The sequence below is a fragment of the Podarcis tiliguerta genome (genome assembly GCF_965153285.1).
Source record: "Podarcis tiliguerta genome assembly, chromosome: 1".
NCBI classification, from domain to species: domain Eukaryota; kingdom Metazoa; phylum Chordata; class Lepidosauria; order Squamata; family Lacertidae; genus Podarcis; species Podarcis tiliguerta.
This window is the reverse complement of record NC_139534.1, coordinates 123642834-123668523: the sequence shown is the minus strand read 5'-3', so window position 1 is coordinate 123668523 and position 25690 is coordinate 123642834. Positions and strand designations below refer to the sequence as shown.

The 25690-nt window shown below is 46.1% G+C and overlaps 1 long non-coding RNA gene across 3 annotated transcripts in view; it reads right to left on the bottom strand.

The window, feature by feature from the left end:
* Positions 1-25690, bottom strand: part of LOC310677742 — an 87904-nt gene that overhangs the window by 23740 nt on the left and 38474 nt on the right. For 2 of the 3 annotated variants that reach the window (XR_014511391.1, XR_014511392.1), the window contains exons 1-2: positions 7207-7527; positions 6754-6810 (exon numbers count right to left, since the gene is read on the bottom strand). This is a non-coding gene — a long non-coding RNA (uncharacterized lncRNA). Of the gene's footprint in view, positions 1-6753; positions 6811-7206; positions 7528-25690 lie in introns of those variants that run through there. The other variant, XR_014511390.1, reaches the window with a different exon arrangement.

Here is a 25690-nt window from a genome sequence, read left to right as displayed (position 1 = left end):
GCAAAAATCTGCAAATGAATCCAAACTTCGATGTCTAAAATCCCTGGTAGAGGACAAGGATCTTGAGATCACGTTAAGGGTAGCCAAATTCTGTGCGATTGCCATAAAACGTAGGGAACAAGCTATGCTATCATAATGATTAAGGCCTTAAATGAAAAATTAAGGTTATATTTTAGTGACTAAGTTTCAATTTATATATATTTTCAACTGTTGCTATATCTGCATAGCCCAAGAAGGAATGTATCATGTGTTTTTCCCCAAATCTGTAGAGTTAAAGAATCATAGAGTATTATGCATAGCCTAACTCCCTGCTATGCAGGAGGTAAACTGGCCCTAACTCAGAAAAGCGATAGCTCCCATTTCAATGCCTAGATGTGTGAGGGAATCTAAGATTTAAGGAATTTGCTGTTATTGCTTTTTACAATGCGTGCTGCTTACTCTTTCCCATGGGTAGGCAAACTAAGGCCTGGGGGCCGGATCCGGCCCAATAGCCTTCTAAATCCAGCCTGACGGTCCGGGAATCAGCATGTTTTTACATGAGTAGAATGTGTCCTTTTATGTAAAATGCATCTCTGGGTTATTTGTGGGGCCTGCCTGGTGTTTTTACATGAGGAGAATGTGTGCTTTTATTTAAAATGCATCTCTGGGTTATTTGTGGAGCATAGGAATTCGTTCATATTTTTTTTCTTCAAAATATAGTCCGGCCCACCACAAGGTCTGAGGGAAAGTGGACCAGCCTCCTGCTGAAAAAGTTTGCTGACCCCTGTTCCAAAGTAATAAAAATGATCTCAGTTAACTTGTGGGAATTGGCATTCTGTGAACTGGGTGCAGAGAAGTCAAGGAGATGACTAAAAGCTATGGGATTCATCCTCTCATGATATCATTACCTGAAATCAAATATTGTCCAGACAGGTGGAGTTCTACTGTCCTACTGAGCGTTGGCCCATTTTAGGGGCAGGGAGAAACTTGGTTCTGTTCTCCTTCTAATGCAAACCTATTTAAATTCACTTTCCCCAAAACAATACTTGGCAGCACATTCTAGTTAGAAGGTCTTCTTGGAAACCCAAACAGACATTGATTTAGTTGTCCAAACTTTTCATGTCCTGGAGGTACTGAATCGGTTTCCCACCCGCCATTTTCTTTCTGTCCCTCTGGAACTTTCTCTGGCCTAATATCCATTTCTCCTCCTCGTTCAGGCATAGGCAAACTCTGCCCTCTGGATGTTTTGGGACTACAACTCCCATCATCCCTAGCTAACAGGACCAGTGGTCAGGGATGATGGGAGTTGTAGTCCCAAAACATCTGGAGGGCCGAGTTTGCCTATGCCTGTCCTAGTTCCTCTCCAGGTTAATTATACGCCTACTAGGCTAATCTTTTCAAAGTTTTCAAACTAAGATCCGACCCCTTACAGCAAAATCCTATGTACAGTGGTGCCTCGCAAGACGAAATTAATTCGTTCCGCAAGTTTTTTCGTTGTACGAGTTTTTTCGTCTTGCAAAGCACCACTGCATTTAAACACTGACAATGGCAGGGAGGGGCGGGGAGAAGCAGGACAGCTGCCGCAGCCAGTACCTCAGACTCACCCGCGCGTTGTGGCCACCGTGCGACGTGGCTGCTGGAGGGAGGCGGGGCTCAGGAGCGCGACTCTGGCTGCAACGCTGGCTGCTGGCGGCAACGGCTCTCTGAGGGGAGCGCGCGAGGGGGGTGGGCAGCGGCGCGAGGCACTAACCGTCAGCCGGAAGGTCGGAGGGAGCCAGAGGAGCCGTCAGCCGGAAGGTGGGAGGGAGCCAGAGGAGCGGGGAAGCGAGCGTGCGTGCGTGCAGTGACCGCCGCCATGACACGAGAGGCAGGGCCGTTTCATCTAGCGGACCAAGCCCTTAGGAAAATCCGTCTTGCGAAGCACCTCAGAAAACGAAAAACCCTTTTGTCTTGCGAGTTTTTCGTCTTCCGAGGCATTCGTCTTGCGGGGTACCACTGTATATTTGCTCAAAAGGAAGCCCCATTGGGTCATCTTCACTAGTAAGTGTGTTTAGGATTGCAGCTTCTACTTTTAAAAAAATTAACAGTCTCAAGTCTATCAAAAAGCTCTGTTTGGGTAAGCACAGTCTACAGATGATTTCCTTATTTTCTTTATAGAAAATGTGTCATTTTTGTGTGTTTCTTTTTCATAAAAACAACAACATGCAAGTGACACACAATTCATAAAATGCAAAGGAAAGCAGCATTTTATTGATTCATTTCTGGGTGTTATTTTGGGTTCTATTTCTGGCGGAGGATGCAGCCAAAACATGTTATAGCTAAACAAAAGGACATTTAGTTGCAAGGGTAAAATAAATCCTACTTAAAAATAAAAATAAACTCACATTGTTATTGAACTAGTTTAATGATGATGAAAAGAACAGCTTCTTAACTGGGGGAGGGGCGTCAATATTTCAATAAAATATACCCACATGAAAGATACCCAGATTGGGGTTTTTTTATTATTATTACAAAAAAATGCAGATGATGTGATTCCAACATGGAAAACATTCCTAGGGTGAAACATTGTTTAGAACCCGAGGGTCGCTTTGGAATGTCGGCAGCCAAGACCTAAAATTCTTTGTGTCGGAATAATAACAACAGGAAGCTTAAACAATGGCTCTGATCTGAAACAAGAAAAGGTTTCCTCTCTTGCTTTTTAAAGTGGAATTGCACTGCACGGCTCGCGAAGAGGGACGGGGGAGAAATTCAGTTCCATTGGCATTTAAACGACGTGAATCTACCAACTTCAGAATTCCTGAAACTATACGCACGAACCAAAACACAGCCATCTTCCTAAATTCGTACTACCCCAGACTTTGCAGAGCAGCTTCTTCAGCCAAGTATTGTGTAGAAAGTTGCGTTGAATGGGGTAAAGTGTGCATTTAAAAATGTACATTTAGTGAAAATAACATACAAACATGTATTATTTTAAGGGTTCTTTTTTTTTTTTTTTTGAAATAGCAACAACCTCAGATATGCAGATAACACAACCTTGATGGCAGAAAGTGAGGAGGAATTAAAGAACCTTTTAATGAGGGTGAAAGAGGAGAGCGCAAAATATGGTCTGAAGCTCAACATCAAAAAACCGAAGATCATGGCCACTGGTCCCATCACCTCCTGGCAAATAGAAGGGGAAGAAATGGAGGCAGTGAGAGATTTTACTTTCTTGGGCTCCATGATCACTACAGATGGGGACAGCAGTCATGAAATTAAAAGACGCCTGCTTCTTGGGAGAAAAGAAATGACAAACCTAGACAGCATCTTAAAAAGCAGAGACATCACCTTGCTGACAAAGGTCTGTATAGTTAAAGCTATGGTTTTCCCAATAGTGATGTATGGAAGTGAGAGCTGGACCATAAAGAAGGCTGATCGCCAAAGAATTGATGCTTTTGAATTATGGTGCTGGAGGAGACTCTTGAGAGTCCCATGGACTGCAAGAAGATCAAACCTATCCATTCTGAAGGAAATCAGCCCTGAGTGCTCACTGGAAGGACAGATCATGAAGCTGAGGCTCCAATACTTTGGCCACATCATGAGAAGAGAAGACTCCCTGGAATAGACCCTGATGTTGGGAAAGATGGAGGGCACAAGGAGAAGGGGACGACAGAAGACAAGATGGTTGGATAGTGTTCTCGAAGCTACCATCATGAGTTTGACCAGACTGCAGGAGGCAGTGGAAGACAGGAGTGCGAGATCAGGCATAGGACAGGTTAGAAAAGTTCCCATAGGAATCAATGGAAATTGCGGACTTTATGTGAACACTTGCCTAATGAACACTTTCCAGGGAACGCATTGTGTTTGTTAAGTGGAACCTGCATGTACATAAGAAGAGCACTATAGCTGAATCAGTTCAACAGAACTTCTCGCCCTCTGCGCACACATGCACACACATGCACACACACACACACACACACACTCTCTTCTGATTCCCAGCAACTGCCTCCAACTGTAGAGGTAGATTATAGCAGCCATAAGATCAATAACAAGCAAACCAGCCTCTGCCTGCAGTCCTAGACAAGACACAAATTTCATTCTGTGCACATTCAAAGGTGAATCTAGCAGGTTCACATTTTCCAAAACAATACGGCAGCTGAAACGCAGCCCATCTTTCAAAAATCAACCTTCTGCAAGTTTTGCAGCGCAGTTCTCTGGTCAAGCAAAAGTGCACGAAAATGCATATATTCATGAAAATAACATTCTAGAAATCCATTACATCAGAGGAAATCAGAAAACGTTTCTATTAAGCAAAACTCTATACGAATGTGTAAGTTAGGAGAAATTTGCACGCAAACGCTGATGAATTTGCGCGATGACTTCTTGTTGCTTTTTAAATGCAAGCGGATGTGGAGATCACCTTGCCAACAAAGGTCTGTACAGTTAAAGCTATGGTTTTCCCAGTAGTGATGTATGGAAGTGAGAGCTGGACCATAAAGAAGGCTGATTGCCGAAGAATGGATGCTTTTGAATTATGGTGCTGGGGGAGACTCTTGAGAGTCCCATGGACTGTAAGAAGATCAAACCTCTCCATTCTGAAGGAAATCAGCCCCGAGTGCCAACTGGAAGGACAGATCCTGAAGCTGAGGCTCCAATACTTTGGCCAGACTTCCTGGAAAAGACCCTGATGTTGGGAAAGATGGAGGGCACAAGGAGAAGGGGACGACAGAGGGCGAGATGGTTGGACAGTGTTCTCAAAGCTACCAGCATGAGTTTGACCAAACTGCGGGAGGCAGTGGAAGACAGGAGTGCCTGGCGTGCTCTGGTCGATGGGGTCAGGAAGAGTCGGACACGACTAAACGGCTAAACAACAACAACAAAGTGGAGATGAGGAGAGCTGGACTTAAGGCCAGGAGAAATGAGAAATGGATAAACCGAAACTGGCAGATTCCCCCGTCCCTATGTGTGTACACCTATATGTCCCTATAGCTGATGTACACGTTACAAATTGCAATGTGTGGGGGTGGGTAAGCCTGTGTGCTGGAGCCCCGCTCTGTTTACAGCTTTCCTCCATTCCCGACTGTGTGAACCAGCCTTATTATCTCATTGCAATCCTTGAGAAACCGGGGTCCTCCCCAGGTTGCCCCGGAGCCAGTATCAATTCAATCGCCAGCAGTGACAAGCCTGAGGGCGCTATTCATGAGACCATAATGCCTGGGCGCAAGCCTGATAAGCAATATCAGCTTTCCCAGCAACCCAGCCTAACCTTATGAAACTGCAGAACAATAAATTTATTGAAGGCTGCCCTAAAATAGCAGGAAATTATTACTCATTTGAATTATGTTCACGTTAAGGTCAATCCGCCTCCCCCTCCCCTCTCCCGGACTCTGATTGTTAATATTAGATGAAAGGACATTTCCTTTACATTGTATTTGGCCCAGCCATCGCTCCAAGAAACAGGAGAGACACATACATTACACCCCAGAAAACAGTTCTGGGCTGAATATTGTTTCGCACTTCGGCCGTTAGTCATTTTTTCCTCTGACCTTTACACTAATAATGGCAGGTTTCTATAAATGACAGGTAACAAATGGAGGAACCGAGGCACAAGGAGACAGGGTGTTTCTTGGACATAATCACACAGGAAAACCGAGATGGAGCCAGAGGACTTCGTGTGGGGGCAATGAAGCAAGATGCCCAGATAATCAAATGCATTTGGAAAGATTTTGGGCACCAAGGAAAAATAACGTCACAGACTCTTAGAAGGAAGGCTGGCTCCTTCTGCCATAATACTAGAACTCATCCAATCAAGATGGATGTTGAAAGGTTTGGGGCAGATGAGAGAAAGGACTTCTCCACATACAGTGGTACCTCGGGATGCGAACAGGATCCATTTTGGAGCCCCGTTCGCATCATGAATGGAACGTAAGATGCGACGGCGCGTCTGTGTGTGTGCGGGTTGTGTTTTGCTGGCTCCACGCATGCGCGTGACGCCATTTTGAGTGCCTGCGCGAGTGGCGAAACCCGGAAGTCACACGCTCCTTTACTTCCAGGTTGCCGTGGAGCACAACCCGAAAGCGCTCAACCTGAAGCGCATTCAACCCGAGGCATGGCTGTAGTTAAATTATGGAATTTACTCTACAAGATGGAGACTTGGGTGCCAACTGTGATGGCTTGAAAAGTGGATTAGACAAATTTGTGGAGGGTAAGGCTATAGGTGGCTATTTGCCATGATAGCTATGTTCCATGTCCATCATTGGAGGCAGTGTGCCTCTGAATACCATGTGCTGGAAACCACAGATGGGGAGAGAACTGTTGCATTCAGCTCCTGCTTTCTGGCTTCCCATAGCATCTGGTTGGCCATTATGAGAACCAGAAGCTGGAGTAGATGGGCCATTGGTCTCACCCAGCAGGCAGGCTCTTTTTACAGAATTATAAAATTATAGATCTGTAGAGTTGGAGGGGACATTGAGGATCCTCTAGTCCAGTGGTTCTCAACCTGTGGGTCCCCAGATGTTTTTGGACTACAACTCCCATCATCCCTGAGCTCTGGTCTTGCTAGCTAGGGGTGATGGGAGTTGTAGTCCAACAACATCTGGGGACCCACAGGTTGAGAAAGGCTGTTCTAGTCCAACTCCCTGCAATGGAGGAATATGCAGCTGCCCCACGCAGGGATCGAACCTGCAACCTTGCCATTATCAGCACCACGCTCTAACCAACTGAGCTATGTTCTAATAATTTTGGTATGGCACTAGGGATAGTTTGGAAGCAGTATTTTTGGATTCAGTGCAAACATACCTTGAACATTATGCTACATTTTTGATTCATGGATCAGAAGCGTCGACTCCGGAGCACCTGCAAGAGAAATAATGCAGATGTTGACAAACTAAGATAAGCTCGGAATTCTAGAATCTTATGCTGCAAGACGTGGATCTCTTCTGGATATTGCATACCTGCTATTTTTCCAAAATAAATTTAGAAAATGCACATTGAAATCTCACAGATTGAACTCTGGAGTGTGGGGAATCAGCTGCAGGCAATATTAACAGTAGACATTAACAGTGCACAGTGCCAGTTGAATAGTACCCATGCCGTCACCAACACCCCTTCCAGGCCAACCCCCAGAGCTGTTTTGCAACTGATCTCCCACCCCAAAAAAGTGCTGCTGCTGCTTTTTTTTAAAAAAAGGGACGTAAACAAACAAGCAGCTCAGTATATATGATAATTATTGAAAGAAATTGGACAACCTACCTGGCACAAGACAAACAGGTGGCTCGGCATCATCGATTCTACAACCATCCAGCAAACTGTTACATTGTAAGGAAGCCACAGGGAAGTCTCTTAAAATTTAACCTTTGTCTTCAATGTAGCATTTCAGAAAGCAACATTAGCCGGATGCTGTTGAAGGGTTTTGTCGAAAACTGTAGAGAGCCTGGAAAACAGAATCATCAGAGAGGAGCAAATTAGGCACAGCCTTCTAAGAGACATAACATCTCTGGTCGTTTTCCCTTTATATTTCAGATGCAATTATGCAAGGCTGTTTTCAAGCTGCGAAACACGTTCAAGAGATGATAATATCACTTTGATAACTTCCCAAGTGTTTGCATTAACATGTCTCCAAATCCCGCCCCGGGGTCCCTCTCATCTGAATTAGCCACACATTCTTTCCTTGACTCATCTTCTGTAATGAAAAATTGCGCTTTTTTTTTTTTTAATCTATTCAGAAAAAGGTCTCCACTAAACCTTGTGTTTAGTACATGCAGGCTTCTCATTTATTTTTTTTGGAAAACAAAGGTCTGCCCCTGCTAGTGCACACAGATAAAGCCCTCTTCAGATATTCTTAAAATTTAGTTGGGGGAGGGCAGAGGAGCATCGAAGGAAGTTCCTGCCCACCCACCGCAGATTTGAAAAGTGGGTCTTAAGCACATTGAATTAATTCATTGAACCATTGCATTTATATCAAGGTTATTGGTGGAATCCTCTAAACAAAGACAATCCTATCTTCTGTTCCAGGAGTGCCAACACACACCTTGGTTTGTGTTTCCTTGGAATGAAAGTCACTGGACAAGGTGGTGCCTTTATACGGTATATACAGTATATACAGTACCTTGGGTTACATACGCTTCAGGTTACAGACTCTGCTAACCCAGAAATAGTACCTTGGGTTAAGAACTTTGCTTCAGGATGAGAATCAGAAATCGCGCAGCAGCAACGCGGCAGCAGCAGGAGGCCCCATTAGCTAAAGTGGTGCTTCAGGTTAAGAACAGTTTCAGGTTAAGAACCGACCTCCGGAATGAAGTTCTTAACCCAAGGTACCACTGTATATAAGGATGGGGAAGTGGGCCAGATTGTTATCTTCCCCACACCTGCCAGGCCAAATTGGACAGGTAGGAGGCCTCCACCTGTCTGTCACCTGACATCTCAATGTCATCAAGGGATTTATTTATTTTTGTCCACAAGGGTCTTCAGAAGCACCTCTCCAAACACCATCAACCAGCTCATCGTTGGCTTTCAGAAGCCCTGTCCAAAGCAATGTGCAGCATCCTGCACCTTGAAAGGGGCTTCGCAAGCACTTGTTGGTGGTGCCAGCGGAGCCGCTTTTGGCTGCACCTTCCCACCCCTGGCATAATATACAACATCGGGTATAAGGCAGGTGGGCATAGCTGGGCTGGAATGGCCTCGTAGGCCAAATAGAGAGGCCTGTTAGGTCGAACTAAGCCCATGGGCTAGTGGTGGCTCTCCAATTTCAGGCAAGGGACATTCTCATCCCATGCTCTCTCCCTTTCAGCTTCAGTCCTTCTGGCACTGTGGGTTAAACCACAGAGCCTAGGGCTTGCTGATCAGAAGGTTGGTGGTTCAAATCCCTGCAACGGGGTGAGCTCCCGTTGCTCGGTCCCTGCTCCTGCCAACCTAGCAGTTCGAAAGTATGTCAGAGTGCAAGTAGATAAATAGGTACCGCTCCGGTGGGAAGGTGAACGGCGTTTCCGTGCGCTGCTCTGGTTCGCCAGAAGCGGCTTAGTCATGCTGGCCACATGACCCGGAAGCTGTACGCCGGCTCCCTCGGCCAATAAAGCGAGATGAGCGCCACAACCCCAGAGTCAGCTACGACTGGACCTAATGGTCAGGGGTCCCTTTACCTTTACCTATGGAGACAGCTGAAATTGGAGGAGGTGCTGAGAGTCTTTCGCCCAAAGGCTAACAGGCAAAACAAAACAAAAACAAAACTGGCCCGGCATGGATATTGATTTCGGTGCTAAGCGGCCAGCACCCAGGTAAGACTAGAAACCCAGCCTGTCTGTCCAAAAGTCTTAACTGTACACCTATCAGTCCGGACTACCACCCACCAATTATTAATTCCATTTTGCAGTCTGTCCCAATAAATCCCACATGTTTCTTTTGTGTCAGAAGATTCTTTCATTCCCTCCCCCCGCCCGAGACTTGTTTAAAATACACTGCCCTCTAACCCCGCTGCCCTTCCTCTTGTATGTTGAGAGGCGTAAAGAATTCGCCAGAGTGACTTTGACTAGATCCAGGGAAGGGAAACGAAGGAGGAACAGCTGGGTGGGGAGAGGGGGGAGGTGGGGGTCAGGTTGCATGTGTCTCATCAGGAAGAGCCACAGGTCTGACCTGCAGGAATGAGGAGGACAGCTGACTGGTTGTGGTGAGAGGGGGGGGGGGAGAGAGCTATTTAAAGGGTCGAGAGACCATATTCTCCAAAAATGTTAAAATGAGGTGGGCTTGATGTACAGAGGAAGCCAGTGGCGTAGCGTGGGTTGTCCTCACCCGGGGCAAGGCAAGTAATTTGCGCCCCCTAACCCGGGGCAAGGCAAGTAATTTGCGCCCCCCCCCCCGCTGCACTGTCCCTCCCCCAGATAGTCCCTCGCTCTCTCTCCGCACCGCACCGCACGCCTGGCACCCTCCCCTCCACAGTGGGCGGCGACCCGGCGGCTCGGATCGGATTCGCACAGCCAGCACTGCAGTGAGAGAGAGTGAGTGAGCCAGGTAGGGGCAGAGAGCTGCGAGTGCGAGCGCGTGCCCCCCAGATGTTGCGCCCAGTGCGTCCGGCCCCCCCTGCACCCCCCATGCTACGCCACTGGAGGAAGCAAAGCGTGGTTTATATTTATGAAACAGTCTATATGTAAGAACATGTGAAGAGTTATCTGCGGGATGAGATGGAAGGTCCATTTAGTCCAGCATCCAGCCAACTCGTGAACATTCAATGAAGCTGGATGTTGAGAGATTCACGGCAGGTAAAAGAAAGTCCTTCTTCACATCGTGCCTAGTATGGAACATGCTCCCACAGAAGACAACTTGGAAGGATTTAAAATAGAATAATAAAGTCTTTTGTCCTGAACAGCGGCAAGAGAAATTGATGAACTGGCTAAACTGACATACAAACTGGGGGAGAGAAGGACCACTGTGATTTCAAAGAAGAATGGGAACTTTTTACAAATTACTTTAGAAGACAGCAAAATGAACTGGACTCTTTGGCAGGTTTCGAATAAACATACACAAATGTATTGATTGTTAACATAGTAGACAGATAATATAAAGATTTCTACAATTTTACAATATGCAGAGAATAATATGTGTGGAGAAATCAGAAAGAGGAGCTGAGGGAAGTCTCTGGGGGGAGGGTTTGATGGGGGGAGGTGAAAAAATAATGAATAGGATATGTTTTGATACTTTGTTATGTTGAAATTGCTAATTAAAAATATTGAAAAATAATAATAGAATAAAATAGAATAATAAAGTCATAGATGTAGAGTTGGAAGGGACCCTCAGGATCATCTCTTTGCAATACAAGGAATATGCAGCTGTCCCATAGGGGGATCGAACCCGCAACCTTGACATTATCAGCAGCATGCTCTAACCAACTGCGCTATCCAGGCTGGCTCAGGATTGGAGAACTTCATGGAGGATAAGGCTGTCAGTGCCATGATGCCTATGCTTCTGACTGTGGAGTCAGAAGCAGCCACACATCTGAATACCATCTGTTGGAACCCAATGGGGTGGGGCAGGTGGGGGCTCTTGTCCTCAGGTCTCGCTAGAGGGTTTCTCACAGACATCTGGTTGGCCACTGTGATAACAGGACGCTGGGCTGGCTGGGCCATTGCAAACAGAAACAGGAGTAGAAAGATCAACAATTTGCATGTTTGTCTGAGGTTAGGAAGGAAAATTATGCAAGGGAATATGAGCAGCTTTCGCCATCTTGTCTGCAAAGGTTATGCAAATAATTCAGTTTTTTTGCATTGTTTTTTATTGTTTCCCCTTCCGTTGAAATGCATTGAAATTGATTGTGCCAATAATTACATAATTAATTACATTTGCTTTGGCCATAGCAGGCACAGATACAAACAACATAGGTTTTAGCAGAAGCTGAACTGCAGAGGGGACGCGGGTGGTGCTGTGGGTTAAACCACTGAGCCTAGGACTTGCCGATCAGAAGGCTGGCGGTTCGAACCCCCACAACGGGGTGAGCTCCCGTTGCTCAAGCCCTGCTCCTGCCAATCTAGCAGTTCGAAAGCACGTCAAAGTGCAAGTAGATAAATAGGTACCACTCCGGCCGGAAGGTAAACGGCGTTTCTGTGCGCTGCTCTGGTTTGCCAGAAGCAGCTTAGTCATGCTGGCCACGCGACCTGGAAGCTGTACGCCGGCTCCCTCGCCCAATAAAGCGAGATGAGAACCGCAACCCCAGAGTCGGCCATGACTGGACCTAATGGTCAAGGGTCCCTTTACCTTTACCTTTAACTTTACCTGAACTGCAGAGGAAGGGGTATGGCGTTGATGGAAATAGCTGCCTCCTTACAATCCCATATCGATAACAGAATGAGGGTTGCCTTTTATAACTGAGATTGTGTCAAGCCCAGGATAGCCCTCAACCAAATGACAGAGATCAAGTTCTTCTTTTTGTGATCTTCAATTTTATGCATTCCAATAATTTTTGCAATCATTTTCACATTTCAGAACTTGACTTCCTTCCCCCCTTTCTGCGATTCATTAAATTTACTTTTTCAATATTTTCTGCATATCCAAATTAACTTAATTTACTCCTTTATTCATCTGCTTCAAATATATACTCTTATAAAACTGCAGGTTATTACAATAATCCTGCCAATGTTCTTATCTGTTTACAGTTAGTTAGAGGGAAGAGCCAGTGTGGTGTAGTGGTTAAGAGCGGTAGTCTTGTAATCTGGGGAACCGGGTTCGCATCTCCGCTCCTCCACATGCAGCTGCTGGGTGACCTTGGGCCAGTCACACTTCTTTGAAGTCTCTCAGCCCCACTCACCTCACAGAGTGTCTGTTGTGGGGGAGGAAGGGAAAGGAGAATGTTAGCTGCTTTGAGACTCCTTAAAGGGAGTGAAAGGCGGGATATCAAATCCAAACTCTTCTTCTTCTTCTTCTTCTTCTTCTTCTTCTTCTTCTTTAGTTAGTTAGTTAGTGATGAAGTTCTTCAATCACCTCTAACTTCAGTAGCTGCCAACCACAGGAAAGGTGTCCGAAGGCCATTTCCTGGTGAAAACAACAACAGGGGTTTCTACAGGCATGGTGACCTCAAATAACTTTTTACCTGGCCCACCATGGAGTAGAGTTTGGAATCTTCCATTCCCAAAGTAAAGATCATTCAAAGAGAGAGGCAAGACGAGACAAGCTTTGGAGATAGCTGAAGACTGGCATTCTCTGATGCTTCCTTGAGCTTCGTTTTCCTGTTTCAGGAGTCTGCCTGAATCACCGTAGGGAGGGCAGAGCAGGATATCTTCGAGCAACAGACTCGTGGCACGTCATCTTACTCATGCAAATCAAAGATGGAGAAGAGCTTGTGAGGTCTGTGCCGGGGCTGCAAAGGCAGCTTCAGGCAAGACCGAGGCTTGATCTGCCACCGATAGGATTCTGCTCATATAGCGAAGTGAGCTGAGTGAGTCAGATGCATGACAGAAGCTACTTCCAGTTGCTGCTCCGTTGGTTTGGAACGGTTACAGAGGCAACAGTTGTGAGCCCGATCAGGGACATTCACAAATCTGAACCATCGTTTTCGAAGGGCAATAAGACCTGCAGCAGCAGTTGGTACTCCCAGGAAGCTCAGGAATTATTATTATTATTATTATTATTATTATTAGCCCACCCATCTGGCTGGGGTTCCCCAGCTGCTCTGGGCAGCCTACGGTACATATAAAAACTTAGTAAAACATCAAAGGGCTAAGGGAGCTGGGCATGTTTAGCCTGGAGAAGAGGAGGTTAAGGGGTAATATGATAGCCATGTTCAAATATATAAAAGGATGTCACATAGAGGAGGGAGAAAGGTTGTTTTCTGCTGCTCCAGAGAAGCGGACACGGAGCAATGGATCCAAACAACAAGAAAGAAGATTCCACCTAAACATTAGGAAGAACTTCCTGACAGGAAGAGCTGTTCGACAGTGGAATTTGCTGCCAAGGAGTGTGGTGGAGTCTCCTTCTTTGGAGGTCTTTAAGCAGAGGCTTGACAACCATATGTCAGGAGTGCTCTGATGGTGTTTCCTGCTTGGCAGGGGGTTGGACTCGATGGCCCTTGTGGTCTCTTCCAACTCTATGATTCTATGATTCTATGATTCAAACATTAAAAACCTCCTGATACAGGGCTACCTTCAGATGTTTTCTAAAAGTTGTATAGTTCTTTTATCTCCTTGACATCTGATGGGAGGGCTTTCAAAGGGTAGTTGCCGCTACCAAGGCGGCCCTGTTTGGTTCCGTGTAACTTCACTTCTTGCAGTGAGGGAACAGCCAGAAGACCCTCAGAGGAGGACCTCAGTGTCCAGGCAGAACGATGAGGGTGGAGACACTCCTTCAGGTATGCTGGGCCAAGGAAGGCATAGGAAGGGGGGTAGGGGGTGGTCCACCCCAGGTTTCGTCATGGAGGGGGTGTCAAATTATCAAGGAACAATTACTGCCCTTCTAGGGCAGTTCATAGAAAACTTTTTTAAAAAAACGCCTGCTCCAAAGGCCTTATCTTACTACACTAGGGATTATATAGCTATATATGAAATTTCATGCATATCAGTTAATATCTTGACTCTCCTCCACAAAAATAGCTGTTTACTCAACCATTTTCCTATGTCGTGAAGGCTGAAATTTCAATTCAGTGGAGCACTTACTGCTTCCAACCCTAACCCTGCAGAAAGTCATCTAATTAGACTTTTATTTGATTTTGACATGTTTTTAGGAGGTAATTTAATTATTGTTGGATTTTATACCAATGTTATGTATCTGATGTTAGCCGGCCTGAGCCCGACTTTGGCCGGGGAGTGCGGGATATAAATAAAAGTTTATTATTATTATTACTTAGTATTATTCCTTTGTAAGAAAATATGAAATAACGTAAAACAATTTTTGCAGGCAAAAAAAAAAAATCAACTTGGGGGTGGGTGACAAGAAATTTTCCGAGTACCACCTGACCTTCTTCTGCCTCTGGGCTGAGGAAGAGACTTTTCTACTTATGCCTACCTAGATTGGGTTTTCTTTCTTTTGTAGTATTGAATTCAGCCTGTTTGCTAAATTATTTTGAATTTACTGACATGTTCTGTATTTTGTATATTTGAATTTCCAGCGTTCTCTGTTTTGGTGTTTTGAATGTTTGTTCTAAGCCGCTTTGGGCACAACTCCTGATGGAAAAGCTGTAGAAAAGTACAGTGGTACCTTGGGTTACATACGCTTCAGGTTACATACGCTTCAGGTTACAGACTCCGCTAACCCAGAAATAATACCTCGGGTTAAGAAATTTCCTTCAGGATGAGAACAGAAATCATGCTCTGGTGGCTCGGCGGCAGCAGGAGGCCCCATTAGCTAAAGTGGTGCTTCAGGTTAAGAACAGTTTCAGGTTAAGTACGGACCTCCGGAATGAATTAAGTACTTAACCCGAGGTACCACTGTACAGTCAACTCCCGGTTTGCACAGGGTTTGCATTCTGGGTCACTGCACGTGTCAGCGGTCGAGTGTAAGGCTGTTCTGCACCCTGAGACTCAACTCCCTGCTGGGTTAGTAAAACAAAAAACCCACCTCTCTGGATAATCTTGGGTGAAACCCTGTCGCTTGGCCGGGCCCACCTCACAGGGCTGGTGTCAAGCTAAAATGAAGCCATTCTATCCACACCACTCCAAGTTACTTAGAGTACGAATAGAATGCAAATGTAATAAATAGGCAATCTTCGTGGTTTTTTTGCCCCAGGCCTCTGCAAACCTCTGGGCGTCCCTGACAAAAGGATGTTTACAAAGGGTTTCGGTGCCCTCAGGCGAGCTCATTCTGTCAGAGTGAGTCACCATGTCCCAATTCACAAGCAATAAATCTCCCCCATATATCAAGGAAGAAGAACGGGGCAAAAACATAAAGAGATCAGCCAGATGTCCAACTCTAGTTTTATATAACCACAGCAGCATGCAACACCCTCACTGTAACTGAAACTTCCTAATCAAATATACTAAAACTCCTCCCAGGTCTCATCCAGCAGCTGTGCCTTCTCTGCTTTTGTGAGGCTGTATAATTCCGACCGGTTGAACACACAGCCGAGTAACCACAGCCAAACGTCAAATACAGTAAGGTTTAGGAGCTGAGTATAAAGGTAAAGGTAAAGGGACCCCTGACCATTAGGTCCAGTTGTGGACGACTCTGGGGTTGCAGCGCTCATCTCACTTTATTGGCAGAGGGAGCCGGAGTACAGCTTCCGGGTCATGTGGCCAGCATGACTAAGCCACTTCTGGCGAAACCAGAGCAGCACACGGAAATGTCGTTTACCTTCCCGCCGGAGCGGTACCTATTTATCTACTTGCACTTTGACGTGCTTTTGAACTGCTAGGTTTGCAGGAGCAGGGACCGAGCAACAGAAGCTCACTCCGTCGCAGGGAATCGAACCGCCAACCTTCTGATCAGCAAGTCCTAGGCTCTGTGGTTTAACCCACAGCGCCACCCGCGTCCCTTACATTGGGTATAGGTAATCAATAATAACATATTCAAATCAACCATATGTACAATTTTATATATGTTAACACTCCTCCATCCACAAGGTTTATTTAACTTTTTAACATTTTAATTGCCCCAAATTGTTCAAACCTACCCAAATAATTCAATATCTTCTCAAACCAATCCTCCTCTTTCTCACTGAAGCATTTTGCTTTAATATATCCCTTATATCACCCTGGTTGCCCTCCTCTGGACAGACTCCAGTTTGTCAATGTCCATCTTCCAATGCGGCGGCACCCATCTCTGGAAACAGTAAAGGTTCTTTGTTGGTGAAAGTTAACGAGGGACAGATAAGCAGGAGAGGACACAGACTTCCACGCCTACTTTTTAAATACACGATATGTATTTGTTTTAGTTTTCACCTAGGCTTATCTTTCGTCTTTCTGTGCTGCGCTCGTGCACGGTTTCAGTAACGGCATTAAATGAGAAGTCAGGGCAGTGACATTCACTTTATTACTAAAACTTTATAAATCTATGTCACGGGAAATAGAAGCGCAGAAGAAATTCTGTTCAACAGGAGGCAACTCTTTCTATGTTGTTGTTGTTTAGTCATTTAGTCGTGTCCGACTCTTCATGACCCCATGGACCAGAGCACACCAGGCACTCCTGTCTTCCACTGCCTCCCACAGTTTGGTCTCTTTCTATGGCTGATCTCAAAATGGCTGCTGACTAGTTTTCGATTATCTACCGGTGTTCCCTGGTACTTGTTCCCTCCATGCCCCAATTCAGGTAACACCTTAATTCCTATTACAGCTCCCTTTTGTAGAAAAGATGCTTTTTGGAACATATCTACTAGATTTTCTTTTTAAACTCCACTTTGCAGGGAAACGGGCAGAGGGCCTTCTCAGTGGTGGCACCCACCCTGTGGAACACCCTCCCACCAGAGGTCAAGGAAATAAACAACTATCTGACTTTTAGAAGACATCTGAAGGCAACCCTGTTTAGGGAAGTTTTAATGTTTGATGCTTTATCCTGTTTTTAATCTGTTGAGAGCTGCCCAGAGTGGCTGGAGAAACCCAGCCAGATGGGTGGGGGTACAAATAATAAATTATTATTAATAGTAGTAGTAGTCAACATGGAAGCTCAACAGAGCTGGCCGTTGCCCCAAGATGAACTTACTGACATCCCAGAAAATGTCCCCAAACCTCTGCGACACCATCGGGCTCCATGATAAATGTGCAGAGAATCTCATACAGAATAACTGGTGTGGAGAGGGCTCCATAGGGAAAGAAAAATTGAAAGCCCCTTCCCTAGATGGAGACCCCAGTGAAGTTTGCATCCAGGTAAGTGCATGTTGGGACGCAGGTGGCGCTGTGGGATAAACCACAGAGCCTAGGACTTGCCAATCAGAAGGTCGTCGGTTTGAATTCCTGCGACGGGGTGAGCTCCCGTTGCTCGGTCCCTGCTCCTGCCAGCCTAGCAGTTCAAAAGCACGTCAAAGTGCAAGTAGATAAATAGGTACCACTCCAGTGGGAAGGTAAACGGCGTTTCCGTGCGCTGTTCTGGTTCGCCAGAAGCGGGTTAGTCATGCTGGCCACATGACCTGGAAGCTGTATGCCGGCTCCCTCGGCCAGTAAAACAAGATGAGTGCCGCAACCCCAGAGTCGGCCACGACTAGACCTAATGGTCAGGGGTCCCTTTACCTTTACCTTTAAGTGCATGCTACATAGCCTCGCATCCTGCCTTCCTATTCCCCCCCCCCCCATCTTTTACAAAAATACCACCCCACCCCCACCCCCGGCCAGGCAGATCACTTTCCCTTCCCTTTTGTCCAAGTACAAATTTACAAAGCTTGTTTGCACGCTGTGCCCTGGATTTTAATCAAGTTCACAGTGAAAAGAGATAATAGTTTAAGAAGAAAGGGAGACCCGCGATTACTTCACAGCCGACTTCACTGGAAGAAAGGAGCTTCTCCCCAAGACAGATGGTTGGTAGCGCTTCTCCCTCCGCAGCCATCCGCGAGGCTGCATAATCACAAGGAGGTGTGCGCACAAACCGCAGTCCTTGATTTCCTACATGTCTTATCTGCAGTCATGTTTTATGCATGGGGGGAATCAGATCGCACATCATTTTTTATTCAGCAGAGGGGTGGGAGAAAGGTAAAGCACAATATGGATACTTTCTAGGTACTGTTCAGAGTTTGTTGGACAAGGTGGAACAAGCCAAAGAGTTTACGGGGATTTAAATTGGCAACTTCAAGTTGTACGTGGATTCTCACCCCCCAAGGAAGGTCTGATTCTATGAAGGGGCTTATTTCACCACCTGAACGGATTGGGAGAGTTGGATTCCCTCAGAACACAATGCCGCTGCAAACATCCCAAAATGATTTTTAATAACTTTTAGCCAGGGTATTTTTTGCAGCCGGAAGTTGCCGGTACTCAGCCCTGACACCTACCATTATTATGGTAGCTAGGCAGTTTTGCAACTACAAGAAGGGGCACAGCATCTACTCTGCATGCAGAAGGTCCCAGGTTTGAATCCTGGCATTTCCAGGTAGGACTGGGAATATCTTCCTGCCTTGAAACTCTGGAGAGCTGCTGCCAGTCAGTGCAGGCCAAGTGTGAGGAACCCTTGGCCATCCAGATGTTGCTGAACAACATCTTCCATCATCCCTGGCTATTGGCCATCCTCGCTGGGGCTGTTGGTGGTTGTGGTTCTGCAATATCTGGAGGACTAAAGGTTCCTCACAACTGGAATGGACAATACTGGACAATGGTCTAATTTTGGGCAAGACAACCTCCTATGTTCCTAAGTATCCAGAAGTCATTGGTGCAACAAATGCAGAGAAATGAGCAAAGCGACTAACAAATTGTTGTTGTTTAGTCGTTTAGTCATGTCCGACTCTTCGTGACCCCATGGACCAGAGCACGCCAGGCACTCCTGTCTTCCACTGCCTCCCGCAGTTTGGTCAAACTCATGCTGGTAGCTTCGAGAACACTGTCCAACCATCTCGTCCTCTGTCGTCCCCTTCTCCTTGTGCCCTCCATCTTTCCCAACATCAGGGTCTTTTCTTTATGGTCCAGCTCTCACTTCCACACATCACTACTGGGAAAATCATAGCTTTTACTATATGGACCTTTAGCTAGAAGCTAAAGATGCAAATATTATTTTACTGAAACTTGGGACCATCTTATCATCCGCTGCAATAAAAAAAAGACAGTACACAGCCACCAGTGACTCATAGCAAAGTCTGGTCGGATATCCTAGCATGACACAGAGTGCTTAGAATCATAGAATCATAGAGTTGGAAGAGACCACAAGGGCCATCGAGTCCAACCCCCTGCCAAGCAGGAAACACCATCAGAGCACTCCTGACATATGGTTGTCAAGCCTCTGCTTAAAGACCTCCAAAGAAGGAGACTCCACCACACTCCTTGGCAGCAAATTCTACTGTTGAACAGCTCTTACTGTCAAGAAGTTCTTCCTAATGTTTAGGTGGAATCTTCTTTCTTGTAGTTTGGATCCATTGCTCTGTGTCCTTTCTCCCTCCTCTATATGACATCCTTTTATATATTTGAACATGGTTATCATATCCCCCCTTAACCTCCTCTTCTCCAGGCTAAACATGCCCAGCTCCCTTAGCCGTTCCTCATGAGGCATCGTTTCCAGGCCTTTGACCACTTTGGTTGCCCTCCTCTGGACACGTTCCAGTTTGTCAGTGTCCTTCTTGAACTGTGGTGCCCAGAACTGGACACAGTACTCCAGGTGAGGTCTGACCAGAGCAGAATACAGTGGCACTATTACTTCCCTTGATCTAGATGCTATACTCCTATTGATGCAGCCCAGAATTGCATTGGCTTTTTTAGCTGCCGCGTCACACTGTTGGCTCATGTCAAGTTTGTGGTCAACCAAGACTCCTAGATCCTTTTCACATGTACTGCTCTCAAGCCAGGTGTCACCCATCTTGTATTTGTGCCTCTCATTTTTTTTTGCCCAAGTGCAATACTTTACATTTCTCCCTGGTAAAGTTCATCTTGTTTCTTTTGGCCCAGTTCTCTAATCTGTCAAGGTCGTTTTGAAGTGTGATCCTGTCCTCCGGGGTGTTAGCCACCCCTCCCAGTTTGGTGTCATCTGCAAATTTGATCAGGATGCCCTTGAGTCCATCATCCAAGTCGTTGATAAAGATGTTGAATAAGACCGGGCCCAAGACAGAACCCTGTGGCACCCCACTAGTCACTCTTCTCCAGGATGAAGAGGAACCATTGATGAGCACCCTTTGGGTCCGGTCAGTCAGCCAGTTACAAATCCACTGAGTGGTAGCATAGTCATTTTACCAGCTTCTTTACAAGCTCTTTACCTCTTGCAAAATAGAAACTAGCACATCAAAGGAAATGGCTTATATTGGAAAAATAAATTCTGTACCTCCTCACTGCTTTTTGTTCATTGTTGAAGGTTTTTATGTTTATACAATGAAAATAATGGACATATGCTTTCAGAAGGAATGCACCAAACTGCGCCCGGAGACCTCCAGGGTTACAGTTCCCTCACATCACAACTTCCCCAGACACCAACTCCCCTCCCCCACAGAACCAAGTTGAATTTGTATTCCGTTCTAGGCACCGCACTTGAAGAAGGATGAAGACCAATGGAACAGTTCAGAGGAGAGCAATCAGGATGGCCAGTGGTGTGGAAAACAAGTCCTATGCAGAAGGAACTGGGTATATCTAGCCTGGAGAACGGAAGGCTGACAAGGAGCATCATTGCAGCACCCTCTGAAAATATGAAGGACGATCTCATTGGAAAGGACAAGACTATCTGTAAGCTAGGAGCGTTAGATTTCAGTTAAGCATTGGGAGAACTGTCTCAAGAGGAAGAGCAGTTCAACTAGGGAACCAGTTCCTTAGAAGAGCCATGGGGAGGTTCCAGCCCATGGCTCAGCTTGGGCCTACTTGTTGTTGTTTAGTCATTTAGTCGTGTCTGATTCTTCATGACCCCATGGACCAGAGCACACCAGGCACTCATGTCTTCCACTGCCTCCCACAGTTTGGTCAAACTCATGCTGGTAGCTTCAAGAACACTATCCAACCATCTCATCCTCTGTTGTCCCCTTCTCCTTGTGCCCTCCATCTTTTCCAGGGAGTCTTCTCTTCTCATGAGGTGGCCAAAGTATTGGAGCCTCAGCTTCAGGATCTGTCCTTCCAGTGACTCAGGGCTGATTTCCTTAAGAATGGATACGTTTGATCTTCTTGCAGTCCATAGGACTCTCAAGAGTCTCCTCCAGCACCATAATTCAAAAGCATCAATTCTTCGGCGATAGGCCTAGTAGAGGGTACTAATTTGCCCTTTGAGGCTGTTTCCTCCAAACCACATCCACCTAGCAATGTAAGAAGGGCCTGCTGGATCAGGCCAATGGCCCATCTAGTCCAGCATCCTGCTCTCATTGTGACCAACAAGATGCCTGTGGGAAACCAAGAAGCAGGAGCCAATCACTGTCGGAGCCATGAGCTGTCATTGCATCCTGAGGGAGCAGGTTCCATCATCTAACTAAGCGCTGCATGAAGAAGTACAGTGGTACCTCTGGTTGTGAACGGGATCCGTTCCGGAGGCCCGTTCACAACATGAAAAGAGCGCAACCTGAAGCGCCGCAGGTGCGCGGCACAATTTGGCGTTCGTGGGCATGCACAAAGCGCGATTTAGCACTTCTGTGCATGCACGAGCGGCAAAACCCAAAAGTAACCCTTTCTGGTACTTCTGGGTCGCCGCAGAACATAACCTGAAAGAACATAAAAGGTAAAGGTAAAGGTACCCCTGCCCGTACGGGCCAGTCTTGACAGACTCTAGGGTTGTGCGCCCATCTCACTCAAAGAGGCCGGGGGCCAGCGCTGTCCGAAGACACTTCCGGGTCACGTGGCCAGCGTGACATCACTGCTCTGGCGAGCCAGAGCCGCACACGGAAACGCCGTTTACCTTCCCGCTAGTAAGCGGTCCCTATTTATCTACTTGCACCCAGGGGTGCTTTCGAACTGCTAGGTTGGCAGGCGCTGGGACCAAACAGCGGGAGCGCACCCCGCCGCGGGGATTCGAACCGCGACCTTTCGATCGGCAAGCCCTAGGCACTGAGGCTTTAACCCACAGCGCCACCCGCGTCCCAACATGAAGCAAACGTAACATGAGGTATGACTGTACTTTCTTTTATCTTCTAACAAGCATTGTAATGGCGCGTGTTTGCTGCTGAATGCTCAGTTTGGCTTCCAGTTATTATTATTGCTTTTCTAAAGTCTTCACGAAAGCAGGAGTGGGACATTGTCGATGCCTCAGAGGGAACAGTCGCATCCGTTAACTTGGAAATCCAAGAAGCACCTTGTAACTTAGCCATATGGAATGACAAGCCTTCTCTGATGCATTATTGATGTGCAACCAGATTACCCGCAGGCCGGCCGGGCGCATGGAGGTGTGCTGCTGCCACATGCACACAAAACAAGCCGTTCACTGCATGGCAAAGTCTTTTATTTGCCATCCATTCAATATGTAAATAGCCAAGCCGGTTCAGCAGCTGTAACTAAGGAAGAAATAGCCTTACGTTCCACTTACTTGCATTTCACAACCTCTCTGGTTAAAATTTAAAGCTTAAAAGTGTCACTGATTCCAGGAACTTTAAAGGCTTTGACGCCTGCCATTGCATAGCCAAATAACCACATTTGCTTGCTTGGAAATGTGTTGCTTCTATAAATGGGCCCCTGCCTTCTGCACTGTTGACTTAACGTTATCATTAGATTGTTTTATTCCATGGAATCACAGAGTTGGAAGGATCTTCTAGTCTAATACCCTGCTATGTAGGAATATGCAGCTGCCCCATATGGGAATCAAACCAGCAACCTTGGTGTTATCAGCACCAGGCTCTAACCAACTGAGCTATCCAGGCCCTGATTATAGAGGTATATTTGGGATATAGGTGTATGATGCTAGCAGGATGCCCACCCAATGGGAAGATGGCAGAGAGGCCAGGAACTGATGCAAATGCTGTTCAGCTAGAATGGGACTAGCCTGTTTCACTGGCTGCTGTTCAGTTGGCTCGGATACTTTTATTGTTCATTTTAGACATTCAGTGATATTATTAGTATTCGTATTTGAGATGCCATGCTGTTAGTTGCCAGGGGAACCTGCCTGTAGGCAGGATAAACATTTTACAATAAAGGAATGAGTAAATGGACCCGGAGAAGTGCCTAAGGCAAAAGTACGGTTCACGGTGAAGCTTAGCTGAGGTCGACGGGGCAAGAAGTCTAAATGAGTTGCAACCCAACCCACAGACGAGATGAAGAGTGCTGCTGCGACGTGGCAGGGGATTGACACCAAAGGGCATCACTTCTTCAGATCTGCCCTTTGGAGTTGCCCAGGAGGGCAATGTTCCCTTCCCCTTTAATAATAATAATAATAATAAATTTTATTTATATCCCGTCCTCCCCAGCCGAAGCCAGGCTCAGGGCGGCTAACAACAATCAAATAATCAAACAATCAAATAATCCAACATTCTAAAAACATTTCATTATAAAAATTAATTAAAATCAAATTAATGGCAAGCGTTAAGCAAAATTCTGTGCAGGTTGCCAGAGGAGGGAGTCAGGCTGGGCCCTGACCAAAGGCCTGGTGGAACAACTCTGTCTTGCAGGCCCTGCGGAAAGATGTCAGGTCCCGCAGGGCCCTAGTCTCTTGTGACAGAGCGTTCCACCAGATTGGAGACGCAGCCGAGAAAGCCCTGGCTCTAGTTGAGGCCAGCCTAACCTCTCTGAGGCCTGGGACCTTCAGGATGTTTTTATTTGCAGACCGTAGGTTCCTCTGTGGGGCATACCAGGAGAGGCGGTCCCGTAGGTATGAGGGTCCTAGGCCTTATAGGGCTTTAAAGGTTAAAACCAGCACCTTAAACCTGATCCTGTACTCCACCGGGAGCCAGTGCAGCCGGTATAGTACCGGATGAATGTGATCTCGCAGCGAAGACCCCGTAAGGAGTCTCGCTGCAGCATTCTGCACCCGCTGGAGTTTCTGGGTCAGTCTCAAGGGCAGCCCCACGTAGAGCGAGTTACAATAATCCAGTCTGGAGGTGACCGTCGCGTGGATCACAGTGGCTAGGTCAGTTTGCCTTGTTGAATTTATCATCTGGTAGGCAAAAGTGAAGAGAAAGCAAGCAATGCGTTGTTGAGTAGCAACAGGAATCATGTTTGGTTTTGTTGTTGCTGCTGTTTTTGCTGCCCCGAGTAAGAGGCTGGGTGGCAAGGTTGCCATTGCGTTATGAAGTTGCCGAACACTGATCGGTGTGAGATGCTGAACCAGTGTAGAGCAAAACGCTAACAGGTGGACAACAAACAGGAAGCAGTGACTGTGTTGGTGTTCATGCTGCAGTGTATTGTTCTAGATCATGGGTAGGCAAACCAAGGCCCAGGGGCCGGATCCAGCCCAATCGCCTTCTAAATCCGGCCCGTGGAAGGCCCGGGAATCAGCGTGTTTCTACATGAGTAGAACGTGTCCTTTTATTTAAAATGCATCTCTGGGTTATTTGTGGAGCATAGGAATTTGTCCATATTTTTCCCCCTTCAAAATATAGTCCGGCTCCCCACAAGGTCTGAGGGACAGTGGACCGGCCCCCTGCTGAAAAAGTTTGCTGACCCCTGTGCTAGATGGAAGTGGCTGAACAAGTATTTATTTTTAAACACAAGGATTCTTTGAAGTCCATACACTCACTTTGTGGCAAATGGTTAGCTAGGGATTGACTGTTATAGGTATTATTGACCGGAATGGTTGGGAGCGATTGTATGTGAGATGGTGCTGAGTGTATATTCGGGAGATTTTACTGTGGAGGAAATAATAATAATAATAATAATAATAATAATAATAGCTGAAGATTACTAAAATAGGGGGGAACTGGTTAAATGGGAAGATATTGGAACCTTTTGGAGGTGCAGAAGGAAAAAAGGGAAGTCTTTTGCTTTTAGTGGCAATGGGGTTTCTGTTTTGCAGCCAAGCCCTTCCTTTTTTGGGGGAAAAACTGATCTCCATTAAATCTGGAGTTATCACACAGAGAATCATGCTTGGAGGCCTCTGTTGATCTAGCATCAGGCTGCATTTTGGCAAAATTGTGTGAACATGCTTTCCACCTACAAGCTGGGGCAGGGTGGATTTTGCTGATAACGCTGTGCAATTCTTCTTGCTTCCATAAATATGCCAACTTTTAATTTATTTTTCTGGGTTTTTGTGTTTTGAGAAAGGGATGCAACACTAAATGACGAAAAGAAGAATTCCCCCCTATTAAAAGCCACTTTAGTACATAATAGGGAAAGACAACTAAAAGGTAAAGGGTTAAACACACACACACACACACACACACACACACACCTTCCAGGTTTCTCATTCAGCCCACCAACACAGCCCTGATTCCAAACCTCCTGTTAATCTTCATTTCCTAAGCAGGGTGAGACCGCTGCCTTAGCTCAGGCTAGGTGAGAAATTCAGTTCAGTTCACATTTAGCTTCCTAATTCACAGTCCCCCCCCCCCAAAAAAAAAAAAAAATTCGAGAAACCAAATCAATGCCATCCTTAGAAATTCACACTTCTCCGAATTTTGCCGGGTGAAGTATACACAAATGCATCCTGTTGGAGGGGAACGCTTTGCAAAAATAAAAAAGTATATATTGGACAAAATTGCATACAGACTTGCATATGGAGGTAATCTTACAGCTGAAATTTCAAGATGACTTCTTCGTTTAACGCAAACTGTTGTGGAAATGTGAAGAAGTGAGCTTAAGACAGGGTAAATTAG